Source organism: Thermobia domestica, chromosome 11 (genome assembly GCF_964235325.1).
Source record: "Thermobia domestica chromosome 11, izTheDome1.hap1.1, whole genome shotgun sequence".
Classification (NCBI taxonomy): domain Eukaryota; kingdom Metazoa; phylum Arthropoda; class Insecta; order Zygentoma; family Lepismatidae; genus Thermobia; species Thermobia domestica.
Window position 1 is genome coordinate 104,510,942 of NC_137464.1, and position 15,221 is coordinate 104,526,162.

The following is a 15,221-nucleotide window of genomic DNA, read 5'->3' on the forward strand; positions in this document are numbered from 1 at the left end:
AGGATCCCTGGACTATTGGAATTTTTAATGCTATTAATATAAAAACTACATACAAGTTTCTTACCAAGCAAATTGAATAAGTTTTTAAATATAATAGATGGTCATTTTGTAGTGTATGTATATATGTCTTATACAATAATAAATTACATATGTGGTAAAACTTAGGCCAAAGAATTAATACACTTTTAGAATATGTATTACAATGTGCATCTCACGAACAGCTAAGATAATACGTTGGAGACTCAATAATGTTAACTCCAGTGGTGGCTTTCCTGAGAGAAGTCAAATCGATAAAATTTTAAGTTTTGTAGCTACAAAGGGGAATATGTCTAATCTAATGTACTAGTTCGTGTACTATTCAGTTTTTTGAAAGTGAATGTACCTTTTTCTTTTTTTTTTTTACTTAGGTATAGCAATACAATTTAAACTTGTGACTTCCCTCAAATGCCATTGCTAGGTGTCTGTAATAATAACGACAAAACTGGAGAGGTTTTCTTTATATATACACATAATATAAGGATTACAAATACGTATCAAAGCTGTTATTTCCAAATTGTAAAGTCATACTGTCTAATAAGGAAAAATCTAATCTGATGCTTGAAAGTGAATACTATGTAATTAGATAAAAATAATAATTCCGTAGTAAGATATTTTGTGTGTCTGTTTATTTTTCAACTACGTAATTAGTTCTTATATGCATGTTATCCTTAAACTTAGCATTAATTCCATTTTAACTTTCTTTTTATAGATTGCTAAAAAAACATTTTTAACTTTTGCTTTATCAAAGATTTGCATTTCTGGCTCTCTACTAAGAAGGATAATTTGATTACCTCATGCGTATTTTCCAGGAGATATATAATAAATGTAACTTCATGTTTAAGCTTGCCATGTCTTCTGATATTGTTTTCAATTAACGACAATCGTACAGTAGTGTACAAGCGTTAAATTGAGTAATCTTCACTTTTATCGGAATAGAACCTTTATATGCTTTCAAGTATCTTAGCTGCAGTTCTAATAACATATACTAGTGCTCCATCTTTTCTTTTCTTTTCTTTTCTTTTCTTTTCTTTTTTAAGTTTCGTTACTGATTTTAGTTGTATTTACAAGTTACACACAATATAATGTTTTTCTTTCAACTCTATTCCGTAGTTATCCAAATATGATCCATGAATGTCAACAGGGGTAATATAATTGCAGCTACCCCATAGCACATATATCGAAATGAAATCTTTGAGTTTAACGTCCCATGATTATGCCCTTTAGGCTAAGGGAGACAATAAATTAAGCAAGTGAAGCATGACGGAAGAATTGGTAGAATGTGAAGGTAAGAGAAAACGGGGGTACTCCAAAAAAACCAAGGTCACAATATTATCCAGCACAAACTTACCTGGCCGAGGATCGAACCAGAGACCCCAACACCAGAGGTAAGCGCTCTACCACTGAGTCACCGTGCTCTCCCAGCGCATTTATTGATTTAAACTAAACCGTACTTACAATACTACTAATTATGATGTTAGGACTTCATTACAATACATAAACAACTTATAGGAGAAGGGTAACACTACTCCTAATATATATTCATTACGAAGTTGAAAAAAAAAACGTTCGAGTGACTGATTTACCCCGGTTGATAAAAGGAGTTAGAAAGAATTACATAGCGTAACCCATTCTAGTACTTACATAATGTAAATGGGTTGGAATAGTCTTAAAAGTCAAATCAATTGCGGTTAGTTTAGAAAAGATACGAACATAGATTCGTGATTAAGGACTCCGAATTTATCAAGTGTTAGTTGTAAAAGAATTAACTGATATATAATTGTACAAAATATTATAAACCGCGTATCCGTATAGCTCACGTACAATGGCGTAATCGCTGTTAGAATGAGAAACAAAAGTTAAACTATTATAATAAGACATACGTAGCTAAATGCTGAATATATTAGGAGATAAGATAGTGATTATTTATTGATAGATAAGCTATTGTAAATAGATATGTTACTGCAGACATATATTAGCTTTTAATTTGAAGTTATTTCAGTGCATAATACATTGAGGGACAAATTACGACCTACAGGCCAGTTCCAGCCTTCAGAAAGATTCTATCCGACCGGCTGTATGAGTCCTAAATTGATGAATTTAATTTAACTTCTAAGAATCAGTGCAACACAGTTCGAACCAGGTTAGTAAAGAACTTTTAGAAACGTATTCATAATTTTTTATCATTACACTCCCCTTGATAATATTTCAATCATCAATAGGGCGTGACCCCGCTTATCGTACCCCGGTTCTCCTGGGTTTTTCTCTTTCGCACCAGGCAAATGTCGAGCTAGTACCTAACAAACAGGTTCCAAACCGCTTCCTTCCCTTTCCTCGGATAGTGTGATGGCCAAGGGACATCATCCCTCATACGTGACGGGCTAAATGACCATAGATGCCGAAAACCCAGAAATCTAAATCCCAATGTCCTAATCTTAATCCTAATAGGGCTTAGTATTACAAGGATTTTGCAAGATGTACCATTATTGTTTTTATTAAATTACATTGGTCCGCTTATACTTTTTCGTCTTTTCTTCGTCCCGGTTAAAAAAAAAAGGTTTGTCTATCACTAGACTAAGACATCAAGTCATTGAAGACTGGTTCGTATTTCCTTTTCAAGGGAGACTATATTCTACCCTCCGACCAACTACAATATGATTACAAAGTTGAAAGCAACAACAAAATAAATGATATTTACAATATGTGATGAAATAAGGTGCATATTTCTTATATGGTCAGTATTTTTCTTGTCTATCAACAACACGGAATACAAGCCTTCCAGTCAGCGTCGTAACTTAGCCTTTTTCCCGTGGAGCATGTGGGCCCTCCGGCACGGTAAGGTATGCGGGGCCATTAATTACGCCCCTGGGCTCGTCCCATACATGATAAATTATTTAAGGGGACAATATTGACAAATCTCAAAGTCATACGAATAAGTATTATTTCTATTGACCCTAATAGTAGATATTTTTCATTGAAATGGGCCCACGACTCATTTTTGTTTTATTGGGCATTTGTATGATGTTTTGTTTGTGTAATGTAATGAACCTGTTTGATGCTTCATGTATGATTTCATGTTCGTATCGTATACGAAGTAAGAAAATTTTGTCTTAAAATCGGACCCCCTCGAACGGCGGATATCTCCCCTGGGGCGGCCGTTGCACCCGTGCCCCCAACAAGTTACGGTCCTGCATCCAGTAACAAGTCTTAAGAACTTACTAAACAATGTCCTCCATGTTCAATATCACATGGAAGATAATCGCATTTTTGGATCAAAAATTCCATTATGTTTCAATCAAATATTTTCTTGTAGACCTTATATCTGGAAACTATATATAGTGTAGCCAAACCCAAAGTATCACTACACTCAGTATGATGTGCTTATTCCGTAGAAAATACGAAAACTCGAATTAGAGGCAGTTCAAAAATTTTGTGAGCCCTGATCCAAAAACTAATTATTGGCCAAAATTGCAATGTTTTGATTCATTTTTTGATCATTAGTAAAAATTCTTGTTATGCAAATAAATTTGAAACTAGATTGTATATTGTAATTAAATAAACGAAGTCATGAGTATGTTATCACGAATTATATAATCTTTAATTGTAATTCTGAGTAGGTCTATATAGAATATTTACTAACATTGAACGGGCTTGAGAGAACAAAATTATGATAATATAGAAGAAAGAACATCAATTTTCGTCATCAATAACTATTTCAAATTATGATATGTTTCGAGTTCATCAATGGAGCTTTTTTTCCAACTTCTAAACAACATGAATAACGAACACATGAGAATAAACAGAATATTATATCTATCTAAATTATTCACAGATGGTAATACCAACCAAATACAAACAAATGAAAGTATATGGCAAATAGAATGCCAGATATTTCAGAGAAAAAAGAAATGTTTCTAGTAACATATCTTAGTCACTGTAGTTTTAAATTATAAAATCGTGCCAAAAGAACGACAAACTTAACCTCTTTACGGATATGGCATCAAATGATGCCACATATTTATCGGGAAAATAATCCGATTTTTTTTTCTCACGAAGAAGAGTGCGAACTGAAGGTAAGTAAAAACAAGTGCTTCAGAATATTATTTTTACTTACCTTCAGTTCACACTCTTCTTCGTGAAAAAAATTCGGATTATTTTCCCGATAAATATGTGGCATTATTTGATGCCATATCCGTGAAGAGGATAAGGGGAAATATAAGATCTATCAACCCAAAGGTAAACCTATTGAAAATATATAGTTTCTAAAACAAATATAGATTATATCCAATCTAAATGTGTCCGATCTTATTTTCATAGTCTATGAGGAGTATTTCAAAATAATATAACCCATGATTTAGTTGGACCAAAACACACCGAATCTCCGTTCTGAAAAATATATTTGCAGTTCAGTAACATATTACGAGTCCATATGGAGACAGTTAAGTTGATAAAGTGAATTCCTGTAATTATTTTTTTTTTTCAACTAAATCACTGAATGTAATCCAGTGATACCAACCTGTGGGAAAATCCCATTTCCTGGGAGTTTTTGACGTTAATATTTCAAGAAGGGACAAAGGGAAACATATGGGAATTTTCGGATATGTACACATATATAAAATCGACTTACAGAAAATCTTCTACAGGTGGAAATAAGACATTATGAGTCATCAATCAGTGTAGACTCTCAAACTCCAGGTCTTTTCCTTGTTACAGGGAAAGTGCATGTTACTGTGGAAGTGGCTTGTAAAATGACTTAATCACATGCGATAGTGAAAATCCAAGCACCAAGGAAGGCAATTTGTTCTGAAACATCATCAGTTATGTCTTGGGTGTTTACGAAACGAAAAAGAAAAGAAAAAATAAAATAGCAAATTAGAAACAAGCTCAAAGATATTTCTTCGGAGGAGAAAGAAGTGTGTTTTAATAAAAAATTTGTAACTTTCACGACAAGATAATAGCACAAAGTCGTGACATAACACTTCATGTCTAACAACAAAAATATCGTTGCTGATTAAGGAAATATTTATTTATGAACTATTTTAAAAAGATACAAGACCAAAATTTACAGATATTTCATCATGATATTGTAAAACGTGAGTACTACACAAAGTTTCTTTCGTATTATATGATATACTTAATCAGTATATAACGTGAAAAATTGAGAGGTAAAATGGGATTTTTTGCCTCTCAAGATGGGATTTTCCTGGATCGCATCACCGATGCAACCACATTTTCAACCTAAATTTGGAATATAACGTGTATTACACTTTAGTTACCTTATTTTACGAACTGTAAGACGCACCTTAATTTTTAAGCATTTAAAAAAAAATACCGTAACATTATTAACATTTTTGTTATTTGATTACAAAGCCAGGCTAAAAAAAATAGTTTATAAAACCGAACAGATCTTTAAAATCCGTGAAAATAGTCACATCGTTGCACTGCTGCTGTGAGTTGAATCCAATGTTGCCAAATAGAGATAAGTTTCCTTCGGTATCAAATACATGGCCATTTTTAGGACTGGCGGAAATTTTAAATCAAACACTGGACATTTTTATATTAATTTCGAATATAAGGCGCACCTGAATTTTAAAGGCAATTTTTTGAAGAAAAAAGTGAGTCTTATAGTCCGTAAAATACGGTATGTTGTGAAAGAGGCACGTTTTAAAATTCATTCATTCTAACACAAATCAATGTTCTACATAATTAGTTACGTGCTTTTAATGATAAAGACAAAGTTCGAGATGCTACCACCGTCACGGGCTACCCTCTGGTTCTCTCGCACAATTAAAAAGGCCTCGGCAACTGTTTTTTTTTTTTTTTTTTTTTTTTTAACAAGAGTTTTATTCCAATCTGATGATGGGTGGACAGTAGTAGGAGTTCTATTTTCTATATGAACTTTACTGAACCTTAGTGTGTTGATAACTATTTTCAACAAAACAACAAATGTGTAGTAAAAATACAAGAAACAATAGTTATTTCTGTATTAATATTTAATTTATTGCCTTTTTATGTCTTAAGACAATATAATAATACAATTTATAATTTCGTGGTAGATTCTTGTATAAGCTTCGTTTTGGGCATTACCTGGAAAGAAAGAAGAAAATTAAAATTAATTACTTGAATTGATATCTGTTTGCATAAGTTAAAATATACTCATAGGTTCTTAACATTCCTTTTAGTCGAAAGTGATTTATGGCAACATAATTACATAGATAATAAATGATCTAAATCTACTTTAATTGCGAAAAGATGTCCTTGTACCTTAATAGACTTGGGCCCTTGATAAGGAAAAAATTAAATGCTCAAAACATTCTAAATTGCCTATAGCTTAATTCAGAAATTATTCGGAAAGTTATAAACAACATTCCGAAAAACTTGTATAAATCATATTGGCAACAGATGACCGTACTTATACAGACAAATACATTCTACAGACAAATACAGACAAATACAGACAAATACAGACAAATTTCTTCACATCAACTTCCGGAAATATTCTTATGATCATATTCCTAATATAGAGCACCAAATTTAATTTTGCCTATTCTTCAAATATTAAGAACGAGAGCGTTGTGTTTACAAAATTAAAAACAGTTACTTATTAATTGTTTATTACTATTATGTGTTTAATATTTTAATGGAAGTAGAGCTACAATGTTTTAAGGAATTTTCTTTATTCTCCAGTTTACTTTAAGACTGTGTCGATGATTTTAAGGTAAGACAAAATAGTGGCGAGCAGTGTTTCTTCCAGATATGTTCTTTGGGGGGCACTGCTTTCCCGGAGCTCTGAGAGTGCCCCCGGACGAGACCAAAATATTACGTCTATAATATAATAATAAATAAAATAGTACCAGCAGGGCCCCCTCGGAATACTACGTATGCCCCTCGGAACACTTTTTCTGAAAGAACAACTGGTGGCAAGTGTTTAATCTAATGCAAGTGTTTCATCTAATGTTTCATATGCGAAAAATTTTATTATGTCTGAGTGTTACGCCCTATATTTCTGCCATTTATACTAAAATACTAAAAAATGAGCGACGATAATGAAATGGATAGTGAAGGAACAATATGTAACAGTCACGGCCTGAATATGATTCGAACCAGCTACAGACAGATCTTTATCATTGCTAGCATAATGCATTACATAACCCGGCACAGAGTAAGAGAAGTTAATCATAAGTTAATATCAGACAGCATGAATTGAATTTAGCTTAGACTTTAGCATCCGTTTCAGCAGCGAGGCTATGCGGGACGTGTACCTACAGATTAACGTGTAATCCGAACCATATGAACTTCAGCCGGAAATCGAACTCGGCTCTTTGGCGTCAAAGACGTGTACGCTGACCATATAGCCACGAAGGAGTTCTACAATCCAGCATAAATTAATAGAATTTAATCATAAATTAATATAGTGGAACTCTGATTAGATTATATGTATATGCTATAAGATCAAGGAATTATGGTTTACGATCACCTTTAGTCTAATACACCTTTTAATATATGATAACTAATTATATGAACAGAAGTATCTTTAGTTTTGGATTGAAGTTAAGCATTCTCTTTTAGCACTGAGACTGTATGAGATATGGAGTTATGGCTTATCACCACGTTAACTTATATGAAGATAGACCACGATATACGCTGATACCGGGAATTAAACCCAAATTACCCAAGGAGCTATGGTAACCACATTGTCACAAGCGTACTTAAATATCAAAACAAGATAAATGCAGAAGCAGATTCTCAATACAGATAATTCAAGGCATAGATATTTAATGATGATGTTTTATTTTACTTTTTAAATAATTTGTACTTTCTAAATTCAATAATGTTATTTGGGAGCCTTGTGCTTTCTAATTAAAACTTTTAGGGTATTTTATCTACCAATTTAAAGATAATGTGTGTGGAAATACAATTAATCTATTATCTATAATCTATAGATTATATTATTATAGAAAATCTATAATAATCTATACATTATAATATATATTAATATTAACCATAGATAATCAAAATTGATGTAAAATATATAATATTATTGTGGCAGTAAACAAAAACAAATCTGGTAAAAGTTTAGCTACTATATGTAAATATTAGCTGGATAGAAGCTGTGACGAAATTGAAATTTAGTAACCTTTAATTAAGACAAAAATCACGCTTATGGTTTTAATGTTCTTTACGTTTATATGCGATATTAGTTAGTCCTAGATAAAATTGAAGCAATACATTTTAATTCTGTTCTTATTTTGTTGGTCAAATTTATTCATTGCATCCTTTCAACTATTTTATAGTATGCCAGGTGAGTGACCGTTAAACGCAACACAGTGATACATATCATGCTTTAAACTGTATTTGTTGCCCTATACACTTGGTCGAATAAATCACTATTCAAAATAATTCATAATTTAGTTTAGAGCGTCATTATTGTTCAGTATAATTCAATAGTTTTTAATCTAATGTTCAGAATAATTTACCTTATTCAAGTTTTGTTTCAGTATTGGTATATTATACATTATTATGTTTGTATTATAGAATGCTTTAAATGAAACGGATATACGTTATGTTGATCTCAAATAGTTGTATGTATTCTAACTTTGTTAATTTTTGTTTCTATGCTGGAATAAAAAGAAGCTTTTGATTTAGTTATGGTATGTAGGTAATATGGTAGTTAATTTATTTTTCTGGGACAACGTTTTCTCTACAACTTTTATGTAGTCAGGTGAGAAGTACATAGCAAAATATTATTTTCCTCATCCCTGAAAAATATTTTAATACTGATTACTCTCTTTATTACATTTAAATATTTTTTTAAAAATTAATACTGGATGGACAGTCAAAAAGAAAAGAACATCTACATTAAAGGCGGGATTAGCTTACTTGACAAAATATGAACCAATACAGAGATTGAGACGAATGGATCCCACAACTGAAGGACAACAAAACCATTAGTATGAGTTATATCTGATGATTTAGACTTCTAGGATAATACGTGGGCTTTGAACTGGGACTGAGATTGCCAGCCTAACATTTTAAAATGCTCAATCTTTCCACTGAACCTACATGATTCTTGTTTCTGTGTATGTAATTCTATTATAAAAGCACAGAGACTAAGACGATTCCATTTACTTACAGGATACAATACAAAAGCGTTTCTCGTTCTCGTTTCTTAAATATAATCATAATATACTTGAATGATTACTAACAAATATGAACAAAATTGTAAAGTCTTTTCAGGAAACTTCATCCTAGTAAAATTCATCTCGTATCCCTATGCCTTATACATTTTCAGGTGAAATGACTCATCATAATTTAAAACTATTAATGGAATATTTAATTATGATATATAGACAAAATTGCCATAATTGTTTTTGAGAAAATTTTAACAAAAAAATAATAATTTAGAAGATTAAACTACCGCTTGTGATTTTTTCATAAGAAATCATTAACTTCATATTATAGAATTATTTATGATATATTTATGTATAACATATGAACAAAATTGCCTGAATAGTTTGAAAGACTCAATCGAGAAAAAGCTCACAACCTAGTAGTGTATTATCCATTCTATTGAAACATTCTAGAAGCAATGAAACATTTGTTAATGAAATATGAACAAAATTACCTGATTTGTGTCTAAGAAAAACTATCGAAACCAATTTACACTCAAGAGTAAAGTACACGTTGTGAATTTTCTGAGAAAAAATTATGTCACATCGTCAGCTTACTAAAGAAACATTTATTTATAAAATATAAATAGGAGTTGTCTGAATGCTATTTACACCTCATAATCATCTGAGTCATTTGGAGGAATCATCAAGAGAAAGAACTCCCTAAGAGTAAACTACTCCTTCTGGATCTTTCGTAAAGAAATGACTTATATCACAGTATACATAAAATTGTAAGTGAAGTATAAATAGAATCGTTGAATATTTTCCCAAGAAATTTGATTTTTTTTACTTTAACGCATCCGTAAATTACTTGTGAGAGTAAGAAGAAAACTCGAAACCCCTCTGGAAAATCATATAAATACCTTAAGTTCAAACTTTGGACCAGATACAATGAATGGTGTGATTTCTATGTGTGCATGGTGTTTGTTTGTTTGTGTGTGCATATATATTGAGACAACGTAACGAACATAAATTTACATTATATATATAATTACTTCTGTATATAAGGGCACATGAAATGTGAAATGTAAAAAAACACTATACTTCCAAGTTTGATTTTTTCTTACAATCATCGCGTTTTCTGAAATCACTGCTTCAAATCAAAAATATTATCATTACTACAGAACGTCAGTTCGTGACTACAATAATGTTACATGGGTATAGTACTTTGTCCAAGTGTTTCAGTACACACGTATGACTGATATAAACCTAAAATAAATGTTTAAATATACAATGAAATACTTTAGTGAAACTTGGCGCACAGATTCATACTTTAAGTAGAAAATACACATAAATAAATGCAAAAGCAAGTTATTATTTATGCCATAGAATATAAAAGTAACTTAATATTTCAAATTACTTTCGTTTAATAATAGGAAAGAGGAACGTATAATTATCGCGAATATAATCGAATTCGAGATTTCAACGAATTACACACTTCGTAGCATCTGCATGCAGAAAAACTGTTTTCTCAATATGTGTTCGTCAGTTCATTAAAAAAAAAACTGTACGCTCACCTACAAATTACACTATTTAACTTCATCGGATCAAATTTTAAACTTATTGTTTATATATGATTCTCATGGAGAAGAGTTCGAATTTTCTTCCTACTTTTAAAAATAGAAATAGAAAGAAAAAAAGCAAAATAAAAATAAAAACAAATTTCTTAAAAATTGCTCTAATGATTTGATTTTCATTTCGTGAGTTAATATACAATTACTAACTGCATATTTCGGTATAGGTATTGTGTTCTGGGAAAAAATAAGAGAGTTAATTTACTCTTGGATATTGATTTTGGGGGCATTTTTTCTTAAAAATGTATCTCCTGAATTTTCTCATATTCCACAAATAAATGTTTCAATGATTGACCCACAATATGACAAGTTCTTCCTCGTAAAAATTTACGATGCATTGATTACTCTTGGGCATGATACTTACTCACGCTTAATTTATTTCTTTCCCAGAAATTTCATAAGTGAGTTTGTTTTCTTTTAAAAATAAATGTTTGAATAATGACTTCAACGTTGCATAAGTAACGCCACATTTAGAAAATTCACAAGAGTAGTTTACTGTTGGTGGTAATTTTTTCCGGACAATTTTCCAAAATATAACAGACGTTATTCTCAGTGCTTTATCATAGACTTAATACGGAACTCTTCAAAAGTCAGTTGTGGGCACAGTAGTAGAGCGCCCCTTGTGCGTGGAGTCGCTGGTTCGATCCCCGGAAAAGTAAGTTCGAACTCCGGTCAACGTCTCCGTGGGTTTTTTCTGAGTTATCCGTTTGCCTCCCACATTCGCATTCCACCAATTCTTCCATTATCATTCACTTGCCTCAATCTCGTCTTCTTTAGCCTAAAGGGAATAATCGTGGAACGTTAAACTGAAAGATTTCATTTTCTATTTGAAACCTTAGTTAATTTCATTTAAAAGAAATGTGTGACTACTTTTGTTTATTCACTTAAATGCGTATTTTGTTAACGACCCTAAGGAATTAGAATAATTATTTTATTCTCTTGCAACAATTCACAAAGGGTGGTTTACTTTTGGAGAATTGAGTGTAGCAAAAATTTTTCCAAAATGTTTTTTGTCGTTTTCATAGTTTATATTTAAAGATTACAGTAATAACTGGAGTTGACATGATTAAATGTAAGAAATTAATGAAAAAAAGTTTACAGTCGTAGTTCGTAAATTTTACTTAAATTACGTTATATTTAGTTATTAGTTATCTCTAACACATGAATTTGTTATTTAATTGAAATTTCGATTAAAATATTTCCTTTCTTCGTTATTTTATTGTAGTTCTCTTTGCCTGTACTTCCACAGTTAAAACCCACAAGCCTATAGAACACTGCCGTTAAATTTATAACTGAAAACGTAATGTAATTAACTAAAAATATTTGTTATTCTTTACTAAAATAGTTTAGTTAAATCTACCATTATTACTAGAATTTATTTAGTTTTTATATGTCTTCCTTAAATTTAAAACATTTACATGCATTGTACGACAATACAAGAGAATAATCTCAATTTACAATAAAATGTAATTCCGTCAGTTTTTAAATACATTTAACGTGTTTATATGACTCTAATGCATTATGAGTCAATCTCAGTTTAAAATATTTTTGTGCACGTTTTTGATTTATTGTGAAATTTCTTTTCCAAAATGAACTGTAAAATATGGAAAATGGTTAATCAATATGTATATCATTAAATAAGTAATAAGTTAATTACATTAGAGGCTTAACATTTTAAGATTTATTGTTCTCTATCAATGTTTCTCAATAATTATGATATCAGATTGCATCAAATTTACAGTTTAAACCATTAAATCGTATGTGCTATATGATAGATCTACAAGTGAACTCTTCAAATCTAAGTAACTTTCAAAAGGAAGAAAACGCCTATAGAGATTTCACATTCCCATTTCCTTTGAGTTTAATAGAACAATACTTTGTTTTCTTTCTTTACTCATTTAATTTAAAAACGGGTTTCATTGTTGTAAACAATGTGCAGTGAAATTAATAAAATCTGTCTCTGAATGCGGAAAGTTCAATCTAAAACTCAAAATCCAAATGTGAGTTTGAGTACATTGGTTTGACATATTGGCATAACGTCCAAATTTAGTTTTACTGCTGTTCTAAATAAAAAGAGTTGATGCATTCAAAGAGGTTAGAAATGTAAATTATGTACACACTAAGGGATCGTGTATGAACAAAAGGAATTAAAAAAATCCGCGAATAAAAGGAATAAGGAATACTGACATTGAACTTACTGAAGGCTTTTTTTTAAAAAAAAAATCTGAGATTTCAGTTTAAATAGCCATTCATGGAAACTTCGAGCTGCATTTTTCTCAAAAGTGCTTAAATTTTGAATTTTTGTTTATTTTTGAGAAACTATCAACATTTAAGTTCATACCGAAATATGATATAATTCCCGAGATTTGTATTATAATTATAATAAATATTCCCAAGATATGGCTGTTTTTACTGAAATATCGTCGTATTATATTCATTTACTCGACTATTGGACATTTTTTATAATTTGTTTTACTAAATACGTATATTTTTTCACAATTCAAGCAAAAATTGTATACCTTATAACTAGATATTTTAACTTCATACTGTAAAAGTTACAATAAAATTGCACCAATTAGAATACCAGAGCACTTTTATCGAGTAGATAATTTTATTTCTTCGTAATTACTAAGTACATACCATGCAACAGAGATTATAGTACGGGAACAATAGTAGAGATATCAAACTGATTATTTTCAACGTCTAATTTATTTGTTACAAAATAAATAATAAAGTACTATACAGAGAATTACAGTCCTGCTTCTTGTTTATCATTAGAATTGGCATTTTTGTCTTATAAAGCAACTCGTAATAAAAGAAATGCAATCTGTGTATGAAAACGAATAATAGTAGATTATTTCCTGAAAAAATGGACAATGGACATGGAACCAGACGTCTTGGTTTCGAAACTAGGGTCAAGATATCAATACTAGAAACAGTAATCATTACATCAAAGGTATTCTACCTTGGTACGTGAAGGTCTATGCTAATTTGTGTAATAATTGCCGTAACCATAAACAAAAGTTGATCCAAGAACATAAGTGAAAAATAACATAAAAATTATCGAAACGAAAATATTTAAAAAATCGTAACAGTATGCAGGCGAGTTAAATATTATGTTTCATTTAGTTACCATTTCCATTTATGTTCAGCAAAAATACAATTTCAAATGTCAAAAATAAAAATTAGTTGTGTACACAAAAAAACAAAAATGGTCTTCCTGCTAAATTTTTTCGTCTCCGTATCCAATTACGTCATGGCAGGCTAATCAATCTTTCGGGGAAAGACTTCACCAGAAGCAAGAAGAAAAATCTAACAAATTCAAGAGGGCTGTAGAAGCCATATCCCCTGGTATATGGTTCCCTTGGTTAACCAACTTCCCTATTTTCCTGTCATGTATATAAAACCATAAAACAAAAATATTTTCTTTTTAAAATAAATACTAATTGCTTAACGTATAAAATAATTTTAGTTATACACAATTACGTAGAAGAATAAAACATTAAGTCTTAAAATGAACGAGTAACTGTTTATTACCTTCAAGAAAAAAGGTAAACGTAACTACATTGCAAAATTTTGTAAGTTAAAATAATGCTACATAAAGTGAGTGACAGATGAGGCAAATAAATGTATCCAAATATGTTTCACCACAAACGAAATTGTGCCCCAAAAGTTATACTTCAGTAGTTTCGTCTGAACAATATTACGGACTTTCTAGCGCTTCAAAAGTTTGTTCTTCTCGATTTTCTCAGAAACTACACATTAGAATTTATCCTTAAGCATGTGATTTTGTTAAGCTTAATATGATTTTTAACTTGATACATGTTTTAGTTTTGGAAAATATTTTAGTAAAATAGAATATAAAATGTAAGATTTAATAATAATTTTGTGTTATACCTAACTGACCATACTACGCACTGTGGTCTTGATAGTATCATAATGAAGAGCTCAATGAGGTTGTGTTTCAGGATCAGTTTTATTTTAGTACGTTGTGTGGTTTACGTTCAGCATCAATTTTTAAGTTCATAAAATAATTTGCTTACTTTTCTCAATTTTCAATTTTCTCAAAAAAAAGAGAAAAGAAAAGAAAAAGAAAAAAGAAAAGAAAAGAAAACTACGAGTGAACTTTAACACTGACACATATCATTGTATTCTACTTCGTAATATCTATCGACTGGTATTGGTATTATCTGATCTTTAGACATTTTTTCGTTAAACGCTGATAATATTGTAGAATTTACTTGTGTCTTATATATAATACCCGCCTTATATTAGCTGGGGGCTAACTCTCAAGATGCCCACGTTTGCTTCGCCTACAGCCTCGCACCTTTTAAACCTCCAATTCTACGAAATTTCAAGTTTCTTTTTCTATTTCAACTATCTAAAAGAAAAAAATATCCCAAAGGAACGCCCATTTAAATAACATGGGAATTTCTTCATC

The 15,221-nt window shown here is 30.7% G+C and overlaps 1 long non-coding RNA gene across 5 annotated transcripts in view; it reads right to left on the reverse strand.

Annotated features, from left to right (window-relative positions):
* Positions 1-5,044: 5,044 nt before the first annotated feature.
* The window catches only part of LOC145664342 (uncharacterized), a 361,655-nt gene continuing 351,478 nt past the window's right edge, over positions 5,045-15,221 (reverse strand). For all 5 annotated transcript variants that reach the window (XR_014127407.1, XR_014127406.1, XR_014127408.1 and 2 more), the window contains one exon: positions 5,045-6,123. This is a non-coding gene — a long non-coding RNA (uncharacterized LOC145664342). The remainder of the gene's footprint in view (positions 6,124-15,221) is intronic.